Raw genomic sequence first — 26,073 nt, forward strand, 5'->3', positions numbered from 1 at the left:
GTGTAGTACAATATAATATATGTCCCATTGGTTGGTAAGCTAAGCCATACCTCTTGAGTTGTGTGAACAGTTTGTTGTTGATGATATGGTGGGTGAGGTGACAGAGATGTGTATTAAGAACTATGGTAACCTTGCTGTATGAGTTGCTCAGACCTGTTTCCATCTTTATGTCTTTCAGGCCAGATGGCCCATGGACTCCTACCTGCATATTCAGTGGCAGAAAATGACATTGTGCTGAACTACCTTATCCAGCACTATCCTATCCTGTGTGGCAGGGCCGCACATGAGCAGCAGGAGTGGACTGCCCTGTGGAATGATCTAGTCCACAGGGTCAGTGATGTCGGCCTGCATAACTGCAGTCATGAGCAGGTCTGGTATCATTGTTTTGACCTGCTTCACAATGCCTGTCAGCATGCTGCTGCAGTCCAGGGGGATCACTTTGCAATGGGGGGGTCATGCCCTCTATCCCTCCTGACACGTGTTGAGGAGCTCCTCACCAGCCTCTTAGCACCTGCCCATCCACGCACCCAACAACTGGCAGACATCATTGTGGAGGTGGGTGCTACCCACACATCCACTGAGAAGCGTGCAGGTAAGGCCACAGGGCACATCAGTAGACCACTGTTTTGTATGCATCCACATGTGTACAGGTAGATCATGCCTATCTGACATGTCATATATATATAGTTTGTTGCTGCATAGTAGTAAACAGATGTGCATAAGTGGTAGTATTGTGGACTTGTACTGTTGATGTACTGTAATGCTGCACCCCCCCCCCCCGTAGCAATGCCACAGCTGTGGACACTGACATTGCATCTCTCACACTCTTATGTAGGTCCCTCTGGTATACCACCAAGGCAGCAGCCAGTAGCTGATGAGTATGGTTTATATTGATGCCAATACAATGGGCATGTAATGGCTATGATATATTCTATACACACATCTAACACACCTACCCATAATGCATGCTGTACATGTTCACATATTGTTGCTGTTAAATGCACTGCATCACAGTGGTGACCATGATGGGGTATCGGAAGGGTATGTCAGACACCTGCAAGATAACTAACATCCTGTCATTGTGAAATGTGCCCATAGGGATTAAAATAATGGTGGGACACATGGCCTACAGTAGGGACATGTGTGAAACATCACCCTTATACAGTGCAACAACAGTGTATATACCAGTATTACAATGGCGACTGTTACAGATCTACACTATGGCATAAAGTATTACTGTAGTCCACATTATTAGCTGGGACTAGGCTGTAAGATGTGGTGTTCAGTATATGGGACACTGCAAGCTGACACATGTGTAGGCCATACTTGTCAAGCATCTGCAAAAAGGCTGAAGGTGAGGAGGGTGAGTCAGCATGACATACCAGTGCACTGCAGCAGGGATCCTAGGGATGCTAAGAATGGCTGTATCAGCACACAATCAGGTTCAGGAACTTTGGCAGACATAACCCTACCCCCACAGCAATAGTGACGGCAGTGTGTGAACACCAAGAGATGTGCACATGAGTATACCTTGCAATCATGCAGAGTTGGGGGACATGTGTAGAGCAAACAGACTATACAGTGGCAAATGCAGATGGCCCATGCTCGTATACCCCTGCCAGGAATAGTGACTGATGTAGTACACATAATAATAGGTGCAACAAACCGTTATGATAAGGGTGTGCACACATATCCACATACGGAGTGTATACATTTTGTAGACACTGCATGTGAATGTACAGGATATATGTCATATATCAGGCTCATGTACTGTTAATATATGCATTGATATGGTCCCATGGCAGATCAAGGAAGGGTTTGTCATATCAATAAGTGTGTGTACACTCCCCATAGCCATGGTATGGTCTGAATGTTGTCATTGTAATAGTATTGGATTGGTCCTACAAGGTCCGCTAATGTTGAGATCTGTAAACCAGACATCAGGCATTCACAAATGACTTTTGTCCACATATCATCCCAGGTATGTGTTGCTGAAAAACATAGGGACTGTGAGCATTAGAGCTGACATAACTGACACAGTACTACACATTCAGGAATGGGTTGTACACCTGTGAGGTTTGCTGCACAGTACATGGAAGGGTGCAGAATAGGTGCACAGCAATCCTGTGTACATGGGTGCAGTGTTTTCCAGGGGAAGGGGCATCACCTACTAAAACAGCCCACACACATGTATACTGTTGCTAGCATGGATTGACTATAGCTGCACTGCATGCTGTTGTGTACCATATGTTATGCATGTTGACAGATGGGTAATTGGAGGACTGTGTGTACTATATTTGTGCAACCTCACCTGTATATTTGCGTGTATGAGTGTGGGTATGTATGTGTGTGTGTGTGTGTGTGTGTGTGTGTGTGTGTGTGTGTGTGTGTGTGTGTGTGTGTGTGTGTGTGTGTGTGTACTGTTCTGCAATGCTGTACAAGTCTTAAAGTGCATTTCTTGTTTTCCCCCACAGGTGGCTATGTGGGTCAGGGTCCCTCCTGCATGCAATCTGATGTTGGTGTCCATACAGACACCAAAGATGATGATAGTACTGTTGAGGCACAGGTGGGGTTGTCAGGGGCCGAAACTGTGCCATCATTTAACATCCCCCTTTTAGCAACCCTAACCCCGCACACAGTTTCAGTGCCTATTCACACCCCATCACCAGTGACTATAGCAGAGGGACAGTTGGTGGTTGGTGGCAGTGCACAGGAGAGTGTGATAGCCATTCCTACTGTGTCTGGTCACAGCAGGCATAGCTGGATGTCTGGCAGGGCACCACATAGGCAGATGTTCCAGGGTGCTCGTGGTAGGGGGGCTGGCCATCATGCCCCTGGCAGAAGAGCCACAACTGGTACCAGCAGGCGCATGTTTCAGGATGTCAAGGGGGTGCAGGCACATATGGAATTGTACACCAGACAGGGCCTGAGGCTGCAGAGAGCTGCTTTCACATCTGCAAGCGAAAACCTCCATGAACTGTCTGGTGCCCTCTGTGCTCATACCGAGGTCATGGATAGATGGTTTGGTGAGATGATGGGCCTCATTGACCATGATCTGTCCATGCTTGAACATGTGGTGGGAATGCGGCGATGGCCATGTGGACATAGGCCAGCAACACCAACAGTTGGCAGTCAATGTGGACATGCTAGGACACCAAGGCACTCCTGTAGTGGCAGCACCAGCCCCAGCATTGTGTGGGGGGGGCACTGTCCACACCACACCACAGCAGGACAAGAGCATGTGGTCCTGGCCAGTACCAGGAGGGACTTAGTTCCAGTGGACATCTGTTATCATCAAGGGAGAGTAGCACATCAAGGTCTGTACCTGGACATGCCCATGGAACCCCTGGAAGTCAAAGTCCGCGTATCCATGGCTGGAGGCAGTGAATGACACATCCTGCTAGATATGGTCTGCAGCTGTCCAAAAACACCTGTAGCCAGCCTGTAGGCAGCCACATGGCAGAATGGTGTGCATGCATACCCACACACTATACAAATAAACATAGGGCAACTCTATACCTACACACACCACATCACCATGCCCAGTTCAACTAATTACACCCCTCACCCACACACACAGTGTCAAATGTATGGCCCATCCTCAGCCTCTGTCAAACCAGCAACACACCTTGTGCATATGATGATACCTGTGCCACATCCCTGTCATCCATAACATCGATGCAGGGACAGGCTAATATGGTTCTATGCACATGGTGACTGTACTACAGTGTACCAATGTACTGCAGTGTAACATGTTGTCAGGAGTAATGTTTAATGCATACATGTCAGGTAGTGTAGCCATCGAGCAATGCTGCATTATAGCTGTTAGTAACACTGGGTGATTGTGGTCTCCATAATGTTATTCATTTGTGTTGTAGATGTACATGTTTCACTAGGAAGATGGTCTGCAGTCATATTCCACAAAGGGTAAAGCACTGTGGTGACACCATGACTGTGACATAAACAAGAAAACCATAACAATATAAGTAAGTGCAAGTCCAAATATCAACAGACAACAGCAGAAGGGCAGGTAGGCAGATAAAAATATCCAACAGATCAAAGTTATAGAGTTTATTAAAATAAAAAACTGACAAGGTAAGCGCTTTCACAAATAAAATTGCTTCCTCAGACCTCACAAATACAAATACCTCACTTCCTTTTAAGCATCAAGAAATTCAAACCAACCAATAAGACAACATCATATGATTTAAAGGCACAAGTGACAGCTTAAAACGGATATAAAAAATGCAGGAATTCAAACAATATATATATAAGTGTAATAGTCAAAACCCCATAATATAAAGAACCCCTTATGGCAGATAATGGGAGTCAAACAGCTATCACTGTCAGAGTAAGGTGCAGAGAGACCTAGCATTTTCTGAGTCTCCTGTCCCTCAATCTAGCAGTGATAGCTATGTGATCGTTCCGTCCTTTACCTAAATGTGCTGTCAACTTAATAACATCAGTTTAAATTTAATGTATTAAAACTGATACCTGAAGGTGATAAGTTGGGTAACATCTCAAATAGAACTGAGAATAATGAGTTGAGATGGATTATTAAGTTGAGACCACATTTAGGTAAAGGACTGAATGATCACATAGCTATCATTGCTAGAGTGAGGGACAGGAGACTCAGAAAATGCTAGGTCTCTCTGCACCTTACTCTGACAGTGATAGCTGTTTGGCTCCCCTTATCTGCCATATGGGGTTCTTTGTATTATGGGGTTTTCACTATTACACTTATATATATTGCTTGAATTACTGAATTTTTTAATCTGTTTTAAACTGTCACTTGTCCCTTTAAATCATATGATGTTGTCTTATTGGTTGGTTTGAATTTCTTGATGCTTAAAAGGAAGTGAGGTATTTGTATTTGTGAGGTCTGAGGAAGCAATTTTATTTGTGAAAGTGATTACCTTGTCAGTTTGTTATTTTAATAAATGCTATAACTTTGATCTGTTGGATATTTTTATCTGCCTACCTGCCTTTCTTCTATTGTCTACTGATATTTGGACTTGCACTTATATATATATATATATATATATATATATATAAATATATGTATATATATATATATATATATATATATATATATATATATATATATATATATATATATGTGTGTGTGTGTGTGTGTGTGTGTGTGTGTGTGTGTGTGTGTGTATAGATATATATGTATGCACATCCTATGTGTACAGATATACCTATTTATGTTGATATATATATGTAGATATTCATAACTATATGTACATATGTATCTATATCTGTATATGTGTAGAGATATATTGTTGTGTATATGTATATATTTGAGTGTTTATATGTGTATACATATATATATATATATATATATATATATATATATATATATATATATATATATATATATATATATATATATATATATATATATATATATATATATATATATATCCATATATGTATGTAGATATGTATATGTGTATATATCTATATAGATATATGGATAAATATATATACATATATGTTTACCATATGTCCAGAACATGGAGTGGAGTCCTACCTCAGCAGCAATAATCCCAACCTCTTAGTGCAAGGGGATGTTATGTATGTATTGCAGGTATATATGTAGACTGTTGCTACTGTAATAGGTGTTGTCTTAACAGACATATTGTGTGTGGGAGATCACATCTGCTTTTGACATGTGCACCATTGGCTACTGACAGACATCCTAAGGACATCATAGTACAGTACCACTGCTAGCACAGTAATAATCCTGTGGACTACAGCAGAGCTATGATCAATATATGTGGACAGTCTGGCACTCTGTGGTCAGTCCAGAGGTGTACACATATCCCCTTCATGCAAGACATGTGGACCACGCCTCCCAATGTGGATGTTAATAGCCGTGTACATGGGTATATCACATAAATACTGGACTATATATGCCCACAGAGTTTATGCATGCACACACACCAGTCTGTCATGACACATAATACCTGGTAGTGCAGAAGTCACATGGCCACATACTACCCAGTAGTTAGTGACATACATCTGAACAGAATCCCACTGCTTTGTCAGAAATATACAACAGTTATGGTGGCCTGGCAGCAGTATGTCTTGCAATTAACTGGACATAGCACACTGGGTAATTACACTATGCTGCTAGGCATGTGAAAAAGCACTGTACAAACTACAGGCAGACTGCCACAACACTGGACTACATTTTGTATGGGGAATACACATGCATCTGCGATTATAGCAGGCTCTATACACATGTTTCAGCACAAAGTAACCAACACCTGTAAGAAAGTGCATACCCACAACCGATGTAAACGCAGCCACAGCCACATATGGTACACAAGCTTAATATGACACTATATGGACTGTCTGATAAACACCATCCTCACATGTGCCACTCACACACTAACCCTACATACACTGGGTCATGGCACAGTATGGTTCGATGGCTACCTGTGGTATGAGACATGTGTGTGCCTGGCGCTACAGCCATGTGAGCCAATAAGGTACAATACACTGGAGCAGCATGTAACATCAGAAAGAACAGGACCAAGAACAATGGCATCTACCACAGTCTGTGCACAGCCCAAGGTACGTATGCGCAATACACATACTGCTGACAATCACCCTAAGTACACAGACCCCAGTACTGTACACACAACCACAGAATGCCAATGTTATGTCCTCAGAAACAACCCCTACTATACATAACATGTCTCGCAGTCTGATATCTGACTGGCATATCAGGTATGATATCAATAAATAATGGTGTACAGAACATATACACCTCCTACTGCATGACATATGTATAAAGGTTGATAGACTTGTGGCTTGAGCTACAAACACTGGCCCAATATTGGCATGTTGCTGTGATAACCTCATACATTTGCTGTCGCATTAGGGTTTGATGTGACATATGTCCTATGAAGGATATGAAGTCAGTAACTCTCATGGCTTTTACCATGTACTGACTGCAATCCTGACAATATGCTTCTGCAGTTCTCAGATAGGTGTTCTGTGAATAACACAAGAAACAAAAGGCTCCACACACTGCACAGTCTGCAGATGACCCTACGGATGGGCGTTTCCTCAAAAACATAGCACTGTCATGACAGGTATTAAAACATGTATACCAGCTATATCCACACACACCCTGTTAAACCGACATTACTCCAAATGCAGAATAGCATCACTTACATTCTGCAGTCATGTCTGGCACATCCCCCTCCTGGCTTTTGGCCTGTTTCCACAGTGTATGTTGTTAGAGACAAATCCCCAAACCATCTGTGATGCTGTTTGCCAAACACCATATCTAGGTCCTGCTCACAATGAATGAAAAGGCCCAACACCAACGTGATGTTCCTAGATATTGGAGTTTGTTTCCATGTAATTGGCTATGGGAGTGTTAACACAGCTGTTCCACATCCAACCAGCTAGAGGAGGACTGCATTTTGTACAGAGGCCATCAGCTGATCATGGGCATCACTTACAAAACACAAGCTGCTGCCTAAGCAAAGCAAGTGTACTTCACATCCACCAGAGAGGGAGTGAGAGAGACAGACAGAGACCAAGTAAGTCAGGGAGGTGGTGGGGGAGTAAAGCCTTAGCATGTTTGTGTCACACACCTACCAGTATGGGGTTTCAAACCCATGACTGACTATGTCTTGCTATCACATGTCTATGCAGTTATTGCATGCACCACATAGCTTACATGTCGGAAAGCTGTTCAAATGTATATGTGATGGTGAGTGACATCTGCAACAGTGATATAGTAGCAATACAGTAGGTGTAGTACACGTGCCTGTCCACATGAGCAGGTGTCAGCGTCAATACAGCCACACTCTCTCAGGGACTCACACACATTGCCACACTTGACAAGGTCAGGAATAGAGTTCCTAACTAGTTAGTTTGCCACAATAGAGTAATGCACAGGTATCACGTGCATCACAGGGGTTATCCTGAGGTTATATGGGCAAAGGGTATGTGAAGGTGTCTGACATCAGACAACATGCTTCAGTATGCCAGTGGGAGTTGTAGTGAGTGTGAATGTGGTCAAAAGCATCATACATCACACACACAGACACACAGGGTGAAAGTACTGACATGCATGGGTGCATTGCTGCATGGGTGTGTAGTGGTTGACTGTGCCAGAAGGCTATACAAGGCTAGGTGAAGGGTATACCTTGGCATCAGGCCACATGACAATGGTCTTATTGTATTCTCCATCCAGTCACCTGGGTTACTATTGTGTGTGGCCAGTGCTGTGCAATCCTTGCCATGTATGTGTTCTATAGTCTATGACATGGGAGGTGTCTGGGATGTGTACACGTCCCACATGCATGTACAGTGACATGTGAAACTGTACTTGGGGTGTCTGGCCCATGTTGTGTACACAGATTGTTATCATCAGATGTGCCAGTCCTGGCCTCATATGGCAAGAACTGGTAATGGACAGCAGGTTGACCCAGCACTTACATTGATAGCATGACACAGGTATTCCCTGGTGTTAGTGGCATCTGTCCATACAGGGCATGTGTTTAAGGCATGGTATTTCCTTTGTGGGTCACATTTCATGGCACCACAGTTGTTGCAGGCATCCAGTGGGGAACATAGTGAAGGCACACTGTCTGCAGTTATGTGTCTATTGTACTGATGGACAGGGTGCCATGCTCTCTCTAGTCCACTGCAATTACACCATGGTTACTATCTGTGGACAATATACAGGGTACTACCAGCACAGCGATTGTTGCCTAGGCAAGTGTGTTTGTGTATGAGACATGGGTTGAGAGTGTTCTCTGGGTAATACAAGGGTTGCTTACTTTGTTTGCCAGGCCTTGATGTCACATGTAGGGGTATGGTTTGGCATCCCAGCCTCTCTGCTAGTTGACATCTGTTATCCTTGTAAGGTGGAAATTGTGACATATAATAGGGCCACCATATAAGACATTTGCAAAACCCACTTCACAATGAGTCCAGTTGTTACGCACTCACAGCCACCTCCACACAGGATACGAATGACAAGCACAGACACACACCAACATAGACACACACACACACAAACGCACACACACACACACACACACACACACACACACACACACACACACACACACACACACACACACTTGCCATGTCTGGGATTAGAACTCCTATCTAACTAGTTTATCACACTACAGCATTACACAGTTATAGGACACTCCATGGAGATTACTGGTCTACTCTTCCCCAAAGGTTTATTTCACTGGGAATGACATCAGCAGGCTTGCCAAGGAAGGTCAATGGAGGTTGTAGTGACTGTGAAAGGCCTCAAAAACATTGCACTCTACACAGACAGACAAACATCCACACTTGCCATGTCTGGGAATAGAACCCCTACCAAAGTACTATATCACACTACAGCATTACACTGTTATAGGGCACGCCATGGAGATTACTGGCGTACTCCTTCCCCAAAGGTGTATATCACTGGGAATGACATTAGCAGGCTTGACAAAGAAGATCAATGGAGGTTGTAGTGACTGTGGATGGCCTCAGGATCATTGCACCTTAACACAGAAAAACAAACACACACACATACATCCACACTTGCCATGTCTGGGAATAGAACCCCTACCAAACTATTATATCACACTACAGCATTACGCTATTATTGGACACGCCATAGAGATTACTGGAGTACTCCTTCCCCAAAGGTGTATTTCATTAGAATGACATCAGCAGGCTTGCCAAAGTAAGTCAATGGGGGTTGTAGTGACTGTGAATGGCCTCAAAAGCATTGCATCCTACACAGAAAAATCACCCACACTTGCCATGTCTGGGAATAAAACCCCTACGAAATGACTATATCACACTATAGCATTACACTGTTATAAGACACACCATGGAGATTTAACATGCTAATCCTTCCCCAAAGGTGTATTTCAAAGTGAATGGCATCAGCAGGCTTGCCAAAGTAGGGCATTTGAATTGTACTGAGTATGACTCACCTAAAAAACATTGTTTCCTACACAGACAGGGGCACACACACACACAAACACACACACACACACACACACACACACACACACACACACACACACACACACACACACACACACACAGTTGCCATGTCTGGAATTAGAACTCCTACCTAACTAGTTTATCACACTACAGCATTACACAGTTATAGGACATCCACAAGGATTACTGGACTATGTCTTTCCCAAAGGTGTATTTTAAAGTGAATGACATCAGCAGGCTTGCCAAAGTAGGGCATTTGAATTGTAGTGAGTGTGACTAGCCTAAAAAGTATTGTTCCCTACACAGACAGAAACACACACACACAAACATAGTTGCCATGTCTGGGATTAGAACTCCTACCTAGCTAGTTTATTATACAACAGCATTACACAGTTCTAGTGCATGCCACAGAGATTACAAGGCTATTCCTTTCCCAAAGGTGTATTTCAAAGTGAATGACATCAGCAGGCTTGCCAAAGTAGAGCATTTTAATTGCAGTGAGTGCGACTAGCCTAAAAAGCATTGCTCCTTCCACAGACAGAGACACATGCGCACGCGCACGTGCGCACACACACACAAACACTCACAGTTTCCATGTCTGGCATTAGAACTCCTACCTAACTAGTTTATCACACTACAGCATTACGCAGTTATAGGATGCACCACAGAGATTACTGGGCTATTCTTTACCCAAAGGGATATTTCAAAGTGAATGACATCATAAGGCTTGCCAAAGTAGGGCATTTGAATTGTAGTGAGTGTGACTAGCCTAAAAAGCTTTATTCCCTACACAGACAGAAGCACACACACACAAACATAGTTGCCATGTCTGGGATTAGACCTCCTACCTAACTAGTTTATCACACTACAATATTACGCAGTTCTAGTATGCTCCACAGAGATTACTTGGCTATTTCTTTCCCAAAGGTGTATTTCAAAGTGAATGACATCAGCAGAGTTGGCAAAGTAGGGCATTTGAATTGCAGTGAGTGTGACTAGCCTAAAAGGCATTGCACCCTACAATGACAGAGACACACACAAGCACACACAGTTGCTATGTCTAGTATTAGAACTCCTACCTAACTAGTTTATCACACTACAGCATTACACTGTTATAGGATGTGTCACAGAGATTATTAGGCTATTTTTTTTCCAAAGGTGTAATTTAAAGTGAATGACATCAGCAGGCTTGTCAAAGTAGGGCATTTGAATTGTAGTGAGAGTGACTAGCCTAAAAAGCTTTGCTCCAAACACAGACAGAGACACACACCGTTGCTATGTCTGGGATTAGATCTCCTAGCTAACTAGTATAACACACTACAGCATTATGCAGTTATAGGATACGCCACAGAGATTACTGGAGTACTCCTTTCCCAAAGGTGTATTTCAACATGAATGGCATCAGCAGGCTTGCCATTGCAGGGCTATGGGGAGGGCAGTGTGTGTGCATGGGTCATAACTCATTCATCTAGAGGTAGATACACCACACTTAGGCACATTCTGGTTTATATTCCGCAGGTGCGTGCATACAACTGCTAGATGACTACTGCCTTGTACAGTCACGTTGCACAGCTAGCACCAGCACCACAGAGTCTTTAATGCTGAGGGATACCAGTGGCTAATTTCTACACATTTACACATCATGTGGTTGCAGCCATTTGGCTGTGTGCTGGGTTGGACAGGCCTCATGATGGAAGGCTCTTTGTCACTGTCACTTTCTTCCACACATCTATGCATGTGTACTTTTGGCATATTATAACGTGTTGTCCTTGCATATATGTGTGTATTCCTATCCAATGTGTATGCAAAGCATGACTGATGCATACTGAGGAGTGTATAGCACTAACATCTGCAACTATCAGATATGTATGGTCCACTGTTGTTGGCAGACATGGGCTTCATTTGTTTAAGTGTGTGAGCATGCCCAGTATGCCCTTCTGTATTGAATGTGTGGAGCCATTCCAGGTAGAGTGTACTCCAATGCAGAACTTTTTGTTCTACACCTACAGCTAACAAATGTTTCTGTAGGTTATCTGTAGATCAGTTGGCAATATGGGGTCAAACTGTGCAAGGGATAATGGGTACTTTAGGTGATTGTGTCTGTGCTGCTTCTGCTACATTGTACTGGTGTTAGCAGAGATATTCAAACATGTGTCCCGTTATACACTGTGATGTTTTATGTTCTCAAGTACTGTCAGGTAGACATTTGTGCTCACAGTGATGTCCTGGGGAACACAGGGTGAATGCAGCTGTGTCCAGTATTGTGTTCAAATGCCTACATATTCCTGAAAAGTTGCTGGGTCTGTGTATCCAGTTCACCACCTTGGTACAGTGATGGCAGAGGATCCCATACTTGTACATCCATCAATGTGCCAGTATGACCTTATCTTGCTTTGGCAATATCTCACCCCTGTACAGATTCACACAGGTTACCCAGTGGCAGGGGTCATAAGTCAAGACATTACCCCTATTGTGGTGTATGGGCAGATTTGTAGCCACCCATTTTTGTGTTTGCAGCCAGGAATAGTATGTGCACATGGCTGTGTTTTGGACTTTGCAGATTTCATGCTGCCCATGCTCTCACCCCCCTCTATTATTCTATCTTCTTCCATACATTATGCAAACATTCTTTGATATTTTCCATGCAGCTATCACCTCATCACAGCTGTGTTTTGGTGTTGGTCCACATTTCAGTAGTGGGACATGGTGGACATGTTACTGTGGTTTGTCCACGTGGTCTTGTATATGGGTTATGTGGAGTGTGTTATGTTCTTATTTGGTTGTCCATGACATAACATACATTGGCAGTATGGGTGAGATGCAGGCCTTTGACAGGGGCCTGTAGGCCATTTGGTGGTGATGCAGGCCATTGCATTCTGTCACTCCTACAGTCCCAGACTGCAATGCAGTATATTCCCCTGGGGTGACAGGGTAGGTGTGCTAGGTGTTTTGATCAGGTGGTGTGGATTCTGGCAGGGTACTGCTTACAGCTAGGGACACACCTGCATGGGACACCTGCACTGCATGCTGCATTCTTTCACTATTGCCATACAGTGAGGGTCATATTGTACCCATTCCCAACAGCAGGAATAAGACCAGAGAGGTACCTGTGGGTGGTGTTTGGGTGAGCTGGGTGCATGTGTGCTATGGACACTACTTGCATCTGACTCACAGATATGCATGGGGCATTCCAGTTATGCTGGCTTGTGCAGGGACATCAGCTGTTTCTCAATACATGAGTCCTATCACCTTTGTGATCTGCAAGTGTTCAGCCAGACGACATTGGGATTTCCTACTACAAGCCCAGATAATGTGATGCATACCTGTATGTACAATTCCAAGGGTATGTCTATTTCACAGTTACACATTATACACTGTACGTCTGGGGTACTTTACCCTGTGTACTGCTTGTATATCTAGCCCAACAGTCATGCCATGTCCATCTTTCAGATGGTGACACATATTACCGCCATTAATTTACAATGGATTACTGCTAGAATGTGTTATACTGGGGAGCATTGTCTTTGGCACTGCAATTGTGAGGACTTGGCCCTGTCATCAGCAGAAGTGGGCAATGGCCACCAGATCAAACCTCAACCTGCATATATACTGACCACTCTCACACAATATGAAACACATACCAATGTAACACACGCATACCTGCATATTGTAAAAATGCTACAATCTATCCTGCTTCCTTGGCCACATCAGGTCATCTTTGCTCCACTGGTATTATACCTACACATACATGTTACTACATGTCTACATTGGCTTGGAGGGGGGGGGCACACCTGACTGTTACTACATTTCTACATAGGATTGGGAGGGCACACCTGACTGTTACAACATGTCTAGATCGGATTGGGGGGGTATACCAGACTGTTACTACATTTCTAAATAGGCTGGGGGGGCACACCTGACTTTTTCTACATTTCTACACAGGATTGTGGGGGGCACACCTGACTGTTACTACATTTCTACTTAGGATTGGGGGTACACCTGACTGTTACAACATGTCTACTGTTACTACATTTCTACATAGGATTGGGGGTGGGGAACACCTGACTGTTTCTACATTTCTACACAGGACTGGGGGGCACACCTGACTGTTTCTACATTTCTACACATGATTGGGAGGACACACCTGACTGTTTCTACATTTTTACACAAGATTGGGGGGTACACCTGACTGTTTCTACATTTCTACACAGGATTGGGGGGCACACCTGACTGTTTCTACATTTCTACATAGGATTGGGGGGACACACCTGACACTTGTACACATTTGCTATGACTGTACTGGTATGTCAGGTATTCCATATCATTCTCTGTTGTAACCTATGATGCTGACTAGAGGCATATCAGTGTACTACAGGTCTTAGGTTTGATTGACCTACATATCAGTTTCTGACTTCTTACCCTTCAGAACTAACATCCCACTGTCTGACCTGATGTTGTCTGTCTGTGTAGGCCTGGGGGGTTACCCATAGCCATCATTCAGAGGCCTTAGCACAGCCTTTGTTTGGGTTTGTCTCCACCTGTCCTGCTGGCTGAGACTGTTGTTGGGTATGTGAACCTCCCTGACTGGGATGTGTGTGTCATATGGACACACATGTGGCCCAGAACATTTCCTGCAGTGATTTTTGTCACCATGTGTAGTACTGGCTACTATGGTGATACCAGTATCTTGTTACAGATCACATGCTGCTCTATAGGTGTCTAGTATCTGCTTGAATCCCATTCAGCCACCCGATTCCCTTGCATGCTCACATTCATACCATAGATACAAGTAACAACACATACTACTCCATTCTGCAATTGGTAAGAAGAGTGACTTACCTTGTGGGTGTGCCAGTATTGAGGATGGTGCTGGAGGGCTGCCTATGTTGGATGCACATATTACACTCACCATACATGGTTGAGCACATGTAGTGTCATGTTTGGCATCTCATTTCTTGTATGTGCGAGACACAGAGAGGTGTCATTCCCTGGGTCCCTCCTGTGTCAGTGTATGTGCTATGTATTGCCTCTTTGCCAAGGCCAGGGCATACTGGGCATGCCTCCTTCTGCCTACTGGGGCAGGCTCAGGTTGTTCCTCCACTGAGTGACTCTGTGCCTGTGCAGGCCTTGGCAATGGTGGGGGGCTGTGAGGACCTTCCACATGCTGTTCCTGCTGCAGCTATTTCTGCAGGACCATATTGTGTAGCATGGCACATACGATGACAATTTGAGTACATGTAGCTGGGGAGTACTGCAAGGCTCCACCGGATGTGTTCAGGCACCAGAACCGTGACATGATCATCCCAAACATATGCTCTAGTATAAGTCTGGTCTGTGCGTGTGCCTCATTATGGAGTTCTTGTTTGGGTGTGTGTGCATTTCTGATGGGTGTCATCAGCCATGGCTCCAGTGCATAACCAGCATCCTCCTCTATGTGACCGTAAGGGATGTCCCCATTGCCAAATCTTTGGTACAGCTGCATCAGATGCCAGATGTGGGAATCGTGATAGCTTCCAGGGCAGCCAGCACACACATTCATTATAATGCCCTGGTCATTGCACACGACCTGGGAGTTGATGGAGGTGAAGACTTTCTGGTTGATGTAGACCATACCCCGCTCACCGGGTGGTGCTTTGATGTGTATCTGTGTGCAGTCTATAGCACCCACTACCTCAGAGTATTCTTCTGTTTGGTGGAAGAGATGCATATTCCTGGCCAACGCCTCACAGGTGTTGGGGAAGTATACGTGCTCACCAGCATGTGTTGACATGGCATTCAGGAACTGGTGGAGTACCCTGGATGCAGATGCCTGTGAGATCCCCATGATATTCTCAGTTGGCTTTTGGAATGTACCTGTGGCTAGTATTCTTAGACCTACACATACCTTGGCATCCACTAGGATGGGTGCCCCTCTGTTAGTTCTGTGTGTCAGGCGTGGCTGACACAGCTCAACAATTTGCTGTAGGAGGTCCCTGTCCACCTCATGTTGCCCCTGGTAGGTTACATTGGGTCTGTACAATCTTCTCCATCTCCTCACTGTGGGTTGCTTGACAGCATTCTCATCCTCAACACCCTCAGCTTCTTCCACATGTTGATGTATGATAGCTACTGGGCCCCTATCATTTTGTTGTTTTTGTTTGTTAAAATTTCCCCACTTGTATACACTGTTGGTGTAGAGTATGTGGAAAAAAACAGAGGGAAAGGTGTTTGCATAGTTTATAGTAGCGTTCTGGGCTGGGCTGGTCTGCTGCCTGATTTTGATACATTTCACCTGCCAGCTATGCTCATTCTCTCTGATTACCTTCCTACTGCTGTTTTCCCTTCCCATTGCCTTCCTGTTTAAGCCCAGGGGCGCGCTGCACAAACACAGTGCTCAAATGTGCACAGAGCTGCTATTTCCTGGTTTACTTTTTTTTCCCTTTAAAACCTGGTTCACAGTGCGCACACCCACTTAGGCAATGTAAAGAGTGCTAGGCAGCCTCAGACACACCCCCTTGCTTAGCTCTGCTAAGCTAAGGGCAAACCCGAGCCACAGGTCTCCAGTCCACTTACAATATGCCTGACACACACCCCTATGATGTCAGCTAACTCCTAGGCTTGCACCAAGCTATTCCTGACCTTACACTGTTGGGTGCTGACTAGCATTGAGGGGAAATCTGGGATTCAGTATCATTCCCCTCATTTGCATAGGATTGCCTGCTAATGCATAGTTACAGGTCCCACACTGAGCCTCCCCCCTTAGCAACCACTATTCATTGGCCATGTTGTCTTCTGTCTGCCATTGAGTATAATGGCAAAATAGTGATTTTGGTTAGAATGCTTATTTCGCCCGATCCCGTTTGCACTCCGCTGTCCTACGCTTAAACAACCGAAATCAGCTAAAAAAAAGAAAAGTTATATTTTTTTATTTTTGCAACTGTTTTGTATGCCAATGGCCATATATTTGGCCATTGGCATGCTTTCAACATAATATACACCCTTTATTGGGATCTGTCATGGCTCAGTTTTGTAGTTTACAGAAATGTACTCGGTTAATAACTGAGTACATTTCTACACATACACTAGTCCTGCATGGCCAGCTGACAGCTTCCTGGATCACAAATTCACCTCATTTGCATGGATTTTACCTGAAAATGTGGTAATTTGCATACAGGAGCTGAGTCCATGCAGGACTAGTGCCAGGAGCGCTTGTGCACATCCCTTCAGCTTATTCCTGGATCGCATGGCAGACATATTGCCTGCTGGAGCTCCTGCACTAGTCCTGCACACCGTACAGGACTTGCTGAATCCAGGGGTTAGTGTTTTGTATGGGTGCATGCGAGTCTGTGCATGCCTCTGTGTGTGCATGTCTGTTTGTGTGTGTGTGTGTGTGTGTGTGTGTGTGTGTGTGTGTGTGTGTGTGTGTGTGTGTGTGTGTGTGAGCATGCGCGCGCCTGTGTGTAGATGTGTGCAAGTGTGCACTGCTTTTAAAATCTATGCAAAGCAAACAAATGATGCCATATTTGTATAAACCCCCTGAGAGGTAGTAATACATGTACTTTGATTTAGTTTTAGGACTTCTATGTAACATTAGTGGTACAGGAAAGTTGTTTAATAAGCTGTCCAGTCTGTATCATAATATCTGCTGTTCTTGTACTGTGACTCTTTGCAATGTATGCTATGAACGTCAAGCACACCACAACAATTTACAACTGTGTACATATATTTATATTTACTTATTTTTATATGCTTTTATTATTATACATTTTCTGTATTCTTTTGTTGGCGTTTCAAATTTTTACACACATTGTACTTTACTTAGACAAGTCTGTCAGTTTGTGTACACTGTAAGTACTTTCACCATAAGAAATAAATACACAATGTTTTTTTTCATGTCTCCTTACAAGGGCTTCTTCAACATACACTCCTCATCTTCATCTCTGTTCCCTTGACTATTTCTTCTTTCCCTGTTTCTGTCTTTCCCTTACTATATGGGTATATTAGTTTTACGTACCATTGAAGATTCTTTTATCTGCTCACCATTTATCGAGAATATAATTTTGAAAATGGTGATCTGAAAAATATATAAAAATAGAAATAAAATCAGGTCCTCTGTACCCCCAATGTGTGGAGGGGGACAAGCCCTCAAAAATGATATATATCAACTACATGGTCACACCACGGGGAGAAAAGGGGAAAAATGAAAAATACTCAAATAGCTTACAAAATTCATTGCAATGAATTGCAGTGATACTCATCACAACATAGCATCCTTGCACTAAAAAAACATAACAGACAAGCCAGTGATGACTCATAGGATAGCCATCACATTCCATATTTATCTAACCATTTTTTCTTTCTGTTCGATATCTAGTGCCAGTCATGCCTCACTGTGTGACCTTTCTGTCCCCTCCCTTCATAACGTTCCCTGTTACTCTTCTGATTGTTCTGATGTTGTTATCCCACAAGTTAAACCCCTGGTTTTCCAGTTGCTATAGCGATGTATTTCTTCACATCTATTGTCAAGATTAGGATTTGAAATAGTATATGTTTTTGTCTGGATCCAGAACTTTTCCTATTCCTATCGTGCATAGCTTCCAACTTTTTCAGATTGATTTCCTGTATCTTATTCCATTCCTCTTCTACTTCCTTCTATAGCCTTCTCATCCCCGCATACTCCCTGCCCTAGTCTATAATTCCTTGTCCTGTTCTTCACATCTACAATCCTTCACATTTTTTCCTTCTTCCCTCTTAAGTTCAATACTTTTTTACATATGTTCAGTGTTCCCATTTGCTGTTCCCACAGTTTATTACAAAAAGTGGCGTTTGTGTCTCTATGCCTCCATTACGTGCTGACTCAGCTCAACCAAATTAACAGACTCTGTATTTATCTCATGTGTGAGGGTGTATTTAGATCATTCATTTGTGTTCATGTGTATGTTTCTTGCAGGCATTTGGCTTGTGTTGTTGCTATAAACTGTCCATCATTTAAGAACAGTTAATTTATCTGGTTAACAAATGACATAAACAAACAAACACGCAATTAAATAATTAAAAATGGTAATAGTTATGTATGGGTGAGTTTGTAGTTTCAGCTTTACCATGGCTTTCAATTCCATTTTGTTTCAGCTTTTTCTATTTTGCTTTGATATCCATGTCATATGCTACTTTAGTTAAGGGTTAAAACTTGTGATCTCATGCTCTCTGTTGCTGTACTGTTACATAGCACTTCCTGGCTGCTTCAGACTACCCACCTCTGATAACTATTTTTCTCCATAAATGTGTGCTAGCTTTACTCAGTGCTTTGTTTTGTTTGTACAGCACTTCTGTTTTACAAGTTCACTTGTAGTTTTATTTCCTGATGATCTGTGGGATATAGCCACTGTGTTAAACCCTTTATTTGCAACACTTTCAAGAGACCCCTCTCTTTTGTTGTATGTTACAGGTCAGTGACTTGTATTTTATACTCTTGCAGATGCTGGAGTTCCCCCCTCGCAACTAACACAATGAATAAAGTATTTATCTAGCCCCAAATGACATGTAAGTAAAGTAGAATGGCTTTTCATCCCTGGCTACCTTAGCATTTCCTGTGGACTTTTCTTTTCCCCTCACGTTGCTTGCTCCTTGCCTTGCACTATGGACATGGAACCATGAGTTATTTCAGCTACTGCTGCTGTCCTTTTAGTGGAAAACCCAGGTTTCCAACTGGAAAACTTAGTTGACTGTCAGGAAGCTGCCATCATGTGTAGCCAACTAAGTATTGTGCAGGAAGGAAGGTGAGGGGACAAGGACAAGGGAGGAACATACAATACACATATTGCCATTCAAGAAGTAGGACCATTGGGGTAGTGTAATTTAGTTGGACTCCCAGTGAGATAGTTTATCGGCTTAGCTGATGAAAAATAGGGTGGGAGAGTTGGTGGCACTTGTGGGTAGGATAAAAGGGTTAGAGCAGGCCTAGCAGAATCGCATTAAGCAATGTAGAAATAGTGCAGACATATTTTTGGATACAAATGATTTAAAAATAATCATGTAGTCAGTAAGCCATGCAGTAACAGAGTTGTATCAATAAAGGATCAGTTTGCCAGCTTCCCCTCACTCCCTGATTGCATTACTCAGGACTGGATACTACATGATTGACAGCAAGAAAGCAGGCATGTTTTCTATTTCCTTTGCTTGCAAAAATGTTTTCTATATATGCTTGAATGGGGAGGGGATGTTTGAGGAATGTGTCAGTCAGAACACTGGAAATGCATTGTTTTAAAGCATCCAGTTTTATTTTTAGAAAAAGGCAAAGGGTAGTGGCCAAAAGCAAGTCTGCAGGCTCCATGTGGGGTCAGTTGCTTTTTTGCAGCAGAAATATAAATTAAGACCACTCCACTTTGATAAACTGAAGATATAGAATTATTCCAAAGATCTGAGGTTAGCAAGATTAACATTTTAATAACCCTACTGTCTGGAGCTAATCGAATTAAATTGTAGCCATGTTGATGGAAAGCTCCACCCCCACATTGCATTTCCCAGTTGTTTATGAAAATACAAGTGCTTAAGATGGTACAACATATGTGATGTTTAAAAAAAACATTGCACATTAACTTTAACCAGTATAATTTTTATTATCAAGATTATTAAAGAAATCCATCTTGTCACTGAAATTATTCATGTAAATTTATGCGAGCTAATAAATGTATTAAACAGACAAGGTGTATAAAATAAATGAAATGCTACCATCTAGGTTTACAGATGAAGGAGATATTTTTAATATTGTTATATATTAATTGGAGGAATAAGCAAGTGAGAGTCATTTTAAAAATAAAGCCATTTGTGTGTGTTATGATAACTTTGAAATGTGTGCTTGGGAACTATGAGAACTACATCTATTGTATTTTGGATGTGGCAACTAGTTAAATGGGAAATAGAGCATTAGCATACTCACAGCAGTAATAAGATGGCCGGTTGAGTGGAACATCTGAATGTGTTTGGTTCTACTGAAATGTATATGTTAAAGGGAGAAAACTGTATTGTATAAGCATCAGTTCTGCACTTGATAAAATGTGAATCATTTAATGCGTGAAAGGATTTACAAACGGCTGAGCAGCTTAGTAGCTTCATTCAAAACATATGAAAAGTATTCAAAGAAATCATAATGAGTATGTAAAACATAAGTAATCCAAAGCCTGTAGAAAAATAGAAATGTTTATGTTTCATAAAAAAACAAAAGAAAAAATGAAAGTATGTCAGAATGCATAAGTGACTTCAGATGAATGTTCGAACAGTCAAAAAAAATAGAATATTAAATTATGATAAGATAGACAGAATACCGTGAAATGTAAAAATGTAAAACATATTACAGAGGTCAGAATTTCATGTCTCAGTTTTCCACAAACTTAAAAAAAAAAAAAGAAATAAGAAAAATTAATAGCAGGGAGGTACCAAGGATTTAAGTCTTACTGGCAGTCATTATTGCCATACATGCATACATGTGAGTTTAATGAGTGTGCGCAGAATAAACATTATTGCAAATTATGTTCTATTTTCAAATAGCTAAATAAGACAGTGAACAGCACTGAAACAAATGCTGTAGTGAGCAGCTGGGGACCACAAACAGGTCAATTCAGTGGCTCTAAAATTATCTCCCTGCTTTTAATGAAAAAGCCTGTGGGTTCCTTTTTTTCCTAAAAGTGGTACTTAATTTGGAAAGCAAATATTTATATGTTATCTAAGCATATTAACGTGTAAAAAAATTTTGAAAGAAATATATATCTCAAAAAAGAGAGAGAGAAAAGAAGAATGTGTTTGAATAGCAAGAATAAGGAAAGTTGAAGCAATAAAGTACACTAAGCAGGCAGGGGTGTAGGTCAGGCATTACATATTTTTGAAATCTGTTACAGAATGGTCCACACTGGAGAATACCATGACAGATGGAATTCATTGTTAGTTGAGGTGAATGCATTGATGGATGACGTGGCCTGGGTAAAAGAATCAGATAAGGATCGAGCAGACACTTCACAGCAAAAATGGGTTATAAAGAGAAGAGGCCAACACAATGCCACAACCATAGTGGATTGAAGAGAAGAAGGCAAACGTGTTGCAGTGAGAATGCAATCTTTTCCATAGTAGGAGAGACTTGTCCAGATCCTCATACCCAAGGTGAACTGACAGTAACTCAGGCATCATATAGTAGGGGGTGGATAACAGTCTCCCACAGTGCAGGAGTAGAGATTGGAGAAAGCATTTGAGGGCTATGTCAGCTGCTTTGACTGGGGAAAGATGGAATGTTTTGCAACAGTTGTCGAGGGATGACTCCCTTGACGATAATGGTAAACAAAGGTGACCAGAGACAGCTGTGGGGGAATCAGTCGACCTAAGTCCAGTGGTGTAGAATTTCAGGTGGAGCCACTCTATGTACCCTCAGGACACATTTCCATCAGAAGTCCAGGGCAGTACAGGGGGTGGGAGATGACCCAGTTACAGGTATCCCAGGTATTTCCAGAGAACGCATCCACTTGACTGGTCATATACCAGTAGCAGTGAAGGAAAAAAAAATGGCAAAGTGAATACACTGAAGTGTTCATTTTGATGGACACAGAGGGAGTTCAGGGAATTCTACACACACAGATGTTCAAGGTAACAAGGACATAAAAGCACTAGCAGCTTTGGGAAAGAATAGGCACCACAAGCAAAGAGTGAGTAACTGGGGTAATTGCATCACATGGTTTTTATATTTCATGGCTGTAATGGCAGAGAAGGAGACAACATTAGGCCTACCAATGTTGACTTACTTTACAAACATAAAGGAATCACAGACATTTAGAGGAGAAACATGGAGAAACTACAGTCTCCACATTAAGAGGGAAAGAAAGCTGTCAGGAGTTACTGGTTACTTAATGCAGACAAATGCCAGTGGACATTGTGTCACTTCACACATCAGTCCACATAATATGGTGTGCCCACCCTAGCTTGTGATGTGGTCATGGCAAGAAAATAATTCAATATGAGCTGGACAGGCAGGGAGGTCAGAGCACCAGCACATGCTCATCCTAGGGCACAAGGCAGATGCATCAGCAGAGGAACAGGATGCTCAGGTTTCCAACCCAGAATGGTATATACCCCAAATGAGACATACCTCTATTTGAACTGAATGGCTCTGGCACACTCTGGATGGCTATCTGAATGAAGACGTAGCTAGCCAGCTTATTAATGGTTTCACCCAAGGCTTTAATATTAAAGTCAGTGTCATACTTACTAATAATGCTTGTAACAACCTGACATCAGTGCGGGGAAGAGAAAGAGGAAGTGCTACTGGGAACTTTGCAAAATGATATATGTTTAAGTGAAATTGCTAGTCTCTATGGGACTCCCTGATTTGAGCACTTCAAAGTTGTCGCTGGTCCTGCTTCCAGAAAAGACCCTGCTTGAATTTTGAATAACGCATTCTCTTTGTTATCTAGATGGTGATTCGGTGAATCAGTTTATAGACACTACAGAAACAAGAATACAGTATTCTGCTTTGTGTGGTGCAGCAGACATATTGAGAGGAAGGGAGTTTACTTGCATGGCTTAGCTGGACCTCAAGTCTACCAGAACAACCACCTAACTGGCATTTATCAGGTATAAATGTGGGGACATTTTACTTTGACAAGGCTATGCAGGTGGGGTGATATTGTTCCACATTTGAAAGGATTAGCACAGCTGTGCATTGCATCTGGAAGAACTGGATACCACACTGTTCAGCTGTCCATTATGTTGCTAATTCCTAATCTGGGGTCTGTACAAAGAAACTATGGATGCAGTGGTGATCAGGTTTAAAGTGGTTTGCAAGGTCTTGGGGGTTCCACTGATACCATATAAGAAGAAGGGCTAGCTAGAGTCATTACTTTCCTGGGCGTGTAGGTTGATATCATATTGTGCTTGTTGCAGCTACTTGATGAAAAGGTCCACCACCTATGAGAGAAGGTCAAAGGACTGTAAGGGAAGAAGCAAGCAAAGGTGGGAGAGATCATGGAATTCCTGGGCCTCCTTACATTTGCTTGTTGGGCAATTGTAACTGGGTGCACATTTTTTAGGTCTGTAGCCAAGCTTTTGCAGGAAGGAAAAAAAACACCATCGAGTGACAATAATGAGGGAACTAAGAGCAGATCTTCAGGTTTGGCTGAATTTCTTGGAAGCATTTAATGGCATTACTTATTGGCAAGAGGAATGGACCTCCAGCAGTGAACATGAGTTATACTCTGATTTGATGACATGGGCTGCTATTTTGCTGGGAGCTGTTTTCCATGACCTGGCCAAAGACATGGAGGGAGTAAGCAAAGAAGGGCATAACATTCATACAGATCATGCCTGTCTGGGTATTTGTGGTTGTTTGGAAAAGCAAGCTAATGAACCACAGAGTCTGGTTCTCCACAGACAACCAGGTAGTCCTGCCAAGAAGATATGTGAGGGTGGGTTGGGTTCACTGGGTGATTAGGAGGATGTATTCCCGGCAAATCTTTTGCTACACAGTGCACGAGTAATTGCATAGCTGTATCACTTTCTTGACAACATTAAACAGGTTCAGAGCCCTATCTCCATGTGAAAGCATCCCAGAAATGGTGCAGGCCAGTTAGAGAAAACTATAACAAAGTTGGTAATGGGAGTCTTGTGCACCAAGCACAAGGCTGACGAATGACAGAGCCATACAATTTCTCAAGGTTTTCTGGCATAGCCTACTGAAGGACAGGTGTGAATGATCAGCACACCTAATATGGAGATTTTAAGCAAAAAATGTGAATGCAAAGATGCAGTGGCATCATTGAAGTGGCATCTAGCAGCCTTCAGTAGTATCATAAAAGGAAGTGCCCCCCCCCCCCCCGTCTCAATAAAAGATTGCCTGGTGGGCAGGTTAATAAAAGGTTGAAAGCTGATCAGAGAAAAAGGGTAGATGTGAGGAGGCCATTGGTGAGTAGGTTACTACCAATTCATTTTAGATGGTTAAAAACACAGTAAAGCAGTTATTGCAATCTAGCAATGTGGTCAAGCCATTTTATCCTATTATATTATGGTGCGTTTAGGATGGATGAACTCCTGCAATGGGAAGTTTCAGCCAGCTGTGACAAGGTCTCAAAATGTAGCAGTCAAGAATGGGGTACAAATCTGGCTTTGATCCTCAAGACTGATCAACAGGTATGGGGACAGGAGATGTCCCACAAAGCCATTAAGTATCCTGACCCTTGACTGGTGGCATGGCTGAGTACTTTGTACTGGCAGGAAATCAATACCAGCCCAGAAAACCTTGTATTTACTCTAGTGGATGGAAAGCAAATCTATAGATAACAAGCAGTGGCAGTGCTAAAGCATGCACTATCACTATCCAGTCAGGGATTGGAGCTGCAGAGTTTTTTCTGGGCACTCCTTCAGGACAGGCAGAGCTACCAACCAGGGGGAAGCTAGGTCCTCTATCACAGTCATCAAGAGTACAGGAAGACAGAAGTGCAATGCCTTTTTGACTTACTTTCAAAAAAAAGTAAGACAGAATAATAATTTTAAATAATAATAATCAAATAAAAATTAAATATATAAAAAAAGGATATAATAATGGGTTAATAGCATATTTTATACATGGTAGTAGTGCATTCATACAAGGTGATGGCACTTGTTGTTACAGAAATGGAAAAATTTGCATAAAAAAGAGGAAAAACAATTAAAAGAAAAGAAAATTAAAAGTGAGAATACTCACAAACAGGAGAAGAATGACCTATCTTGGTATGCATGTTGTTAACATATATTTGTCTCACAGGTTTTCACCACATTTTCATAATCAGGAACTCCCTCATGTATTGGACACAAAAAAATTCAGTGATTCATCCTGGGGAAGATCAGGTGGGTTTAGACAGAGGCATGTGAAAGATCCATTCGGAAGGCCTAAGGGGCTTTACTCTGGAATCAGCTACTGCCAACAACGTGCACCATGTTGACAAAAATTACACAATCATGATTTTTAATTATTCACTTGGGGTAATGACTTATTCATATTGAGCAAATGTCTTCTTATAGAGGGCTAGAAAATATATCTATAGGAAAATAGCCAAGATAACCCTGGGCCTCATCCTGATGGTCCTG

Source organism: Protopterus annectens, chromosome 2.part0 (assembly GCF_019279795.1).
Source record: "Protopterus annectens isolate FY-2018-M chromosome 2.part0, PAN1.0, whole genome shotgun sequence".
NCBI lineage: Eukaryota > Metazoa > Chordata > Ceratodontiformes > Protopteridae > Protopterus > Protopterus annectens.